Source organism: Myotis brandtii, unplaced genomic scaffold, assembly GCF_000412655.1.
Source record: "Myotis brandtii unplaced genomic scaffold, ASM41265v1 scaffold39, whole genome shotgun sequence".
NCBI classification, from domain to species: Eukaryota; Metazoa; Chordata; class Mammalia; order Chiroptera; family Vespertilionidae; genus Myotis; species Myotis brandtii.
Window position 1 is genome coordinate 4,669,554 of NW_005364953.1, and position 3,086 is coordinate 4,672,639.

Below are 3,086 nucleotides of genomic sequence, written 5' to 3' on the forward strand. Positions count from 1 at the left end.
AAAGGGAGTGGACTGACTATTCTCGGGGGGGAAAGGGGTGTGGGAGGAGCAGGAAGAGACTGGACAAAAATCGTACACTTATGGATGAGGACAGTGTGAGGACAGTGTAAGGGCAGAGGGTGGTGTGGGAACCGGGTAGAGGGGAGCTATGGGGGAGAAAAAGAGGAAAAACTGTAATAATCTGAACAACAAAGATTTAATTAAAAAAAAAGAAACTGGGGAATTACAGGTATTTTTGTTAGGCAATTAGGGGCCATTGAAGGATTTAAATAAAAGGTAATGTGTGTAAAATAGTGATTTTTTTTTGTTTTCTTTGTTTAAAATTTACTGATCATCAAATGGTGAAAGACTGAAGGCAAATAAATTAGTTAAGAGATCATTGCAACCATCCAGGAAAGCCGTGATGAAGGTCTGAACAAGGGTTGTGACAGAGGGGACAAAAGGGAAGGATATTGCAGAAGAAAAAGAATATGCTAGACTTGGTGACTAATAGGATATGAAAGGAAAGGGGTGAGTCGGTGTTTGTGATAAACAAGGTAATGATTCCAATGTCTTGTTGTCTTTAAGTCTCTTCAGAAAGAAAGTATTTAAGAGTGATTTGACGACTTAAGCCTAAGCACAGAGAGAAGGAATTTAAAAAATATATATTATGTCCAGAGGGAAAACTGATTTCCCCTATTTAATTTTTTAATTTTTTTATTTCTCTTTATTATTGAAGTATTATAGATGTCCCCTTCTCCCACCCATTGACCCCCTCTACCCCACTCCCAAAAACTGATTCTGAAGAAACATATTTATTACATTTTCCAGTTATTCTTGAGTGTCATTATGCAGAGGATTTGTGGAATGTCCTTGGTATTATGTTGATACTTTTTAATATTAAATGTGGTTCAGACTATGGTTTGTTATTTTATATTCTTGAAGTACATATAACATGTTTAACAATATGTATTTGTCATGTGGTACTTTTAATCATGTAGATGTAGCCTTAGTTGCTAAGTCTGATCTTGATAATGACCTATTTAAAATTCTATTCATTTAGAATAATATATACTACATGGAACCAAAGTTTTGCCACTGAAACTCGGAAACCAAACTGAAACACATGGTTTTCCTCTGGGTAGGATGCAAAGGTGATTTCTTTTCCCGGGTTCTTGTCTAGGTGGATTCAAAGAATGAAGCCACAGACAAAAGGTCGTATATGGAAAGGTGGAAATTTTTGGAAAACAAGCACAGACTCCCACGTAGGAAGGGGGTCCCAAAGGAGTGACCCACTAAGCCCCTTTTTCCCTAAGGTTTATAAAGGTTGCATTTCCTGTGTCTGATATCCCCTCTGATTGGTCACTATAGCAGCTTCAAAGCTCAAACCCTACTTGGGGTCCCCCTTTGTTTCTCCCCCTTCTGTGGTAGAATTCGCTATCCCCTGTGAAAATCTGTTTTCCTCTTTCTCCCTTTTGTTTCTCTACTCCATGTGGCTTTTCCCTTATGTTCTGTGAATGGGTGTATTCCTCTCCCCTTATCCTTGGGTATCTCTTTTCTCTCTCTCTGTGAATGCATGCCTTTTGGTAGCTCCCAGTCCCCCAACTTTTCAGTCCTCCCCCATGGACACTCTTTATTTCTAAAACTCCCTAAAGCTGCCTATCTTACCCCTAAAAACTCCTTTCACCACCTTGAAGCTGCCTTTTGAGATATTGATTTTAAGCTGGTTATTAAGAAACAAAAGACTCAGAAAGAATCTTGACCCTTCACCTTTTCCTGCACAAGAGATTCAGAGACAAAATCCTGCTTCAGAAAGGAAACATTAGGATGTTCACCTTAGCCTAATTTGAATTAAGAACGATAAACAGGAGGGCTTCAGGCAGGTGGCTATAAGCTATATATTCTCCCACCCCCTCCACCTCATTCCATTGTTTCTGAGTTGCCTAGCAATAATTTGCCTACTATGTGTGTTCTACTCTTTTTCAACTACCTGTAAATCATCCATTCTCACTTCTGAAATCTAATTCCCCATGTTCCCTCCCCTCTTTTCTTTGTCCAAAAGGTCATATATACTCAATGTTGCTTCACTGTCTTAGGAATTTTCATGCTTATGTGAATTCCCCGTGTGAATGGATTAAAACTTTGATTTTCTTCTGTTAATCTGTCTCTGTCAATTTGATTATTGGGCCAGGTAGAAGAACTTAAAATGTGGGAAGAAAATAATATATTTATCACCCATAATACATTTAGAATATAATAAATGACAAATATATTATCAAAGTCTGTTATTATTAGGGACACATTCTTGATGTCTGACACTTAGAAAACCTGATCTACACATTTTCCATTATAAAATGGAAGCAAACCAAACCACAGTGATTACTAGCTGGTGTTAGTAACACACAATATTTTAATGTTTCAAAATCCTTTTTAAAAATATCAAGCTGAGCCCAGCAGTCGTGGCTCAGTGGTTGAGTGTTGATCTGTGAATCAGGAGATTACTTTTCTATTCTGGGTCAGGGCACGTGCCCGGGGTGCCAGGGTTACTGGCTCAATCCCCAGTATGGGGCATCTCTCTCATCATTGCTGTTTCTATCGCTCTCTCCCTCTCCCTTCCTCTCTGAAATCAATAAAAATATACTAGGGGTACCGGTTAATAATGAGGATTTTTTTTCAATAGATGCCGTTACACATATGATATATGCGATTTGATATGTATGCTATTTTGTTGTATTGACAGCAAACTTCAAAACTTCATATGTCAAATTTGCTGAAGGTGTTAACATCATAGATATTTTTTCACTTAAAAATGTCGAATTTCAGCCGTAACCGGTTTGGCTCAGTGGATATAGCGTCGGCCTGCGGACTGAAAGGTCCCAGGTTCGATTCCGGTCAAGGGCATGTACCTTGGTTGCGGGCACATCCCCAGTAGGAGGTGTGCAAGAGGCAGCTGATTGATGTTTCTCTCTCATCGATGTTTCTAACTCTATCTCTCTCCCTTCCTCTCTGTAAAATCAATAAAATATATTTTTAAAAAATGTCGAATTTCATGCCAAAAAAGGAGCATTTGTGGGAAGTTTTAATTCATTACTTTATTTTGAAGAAAA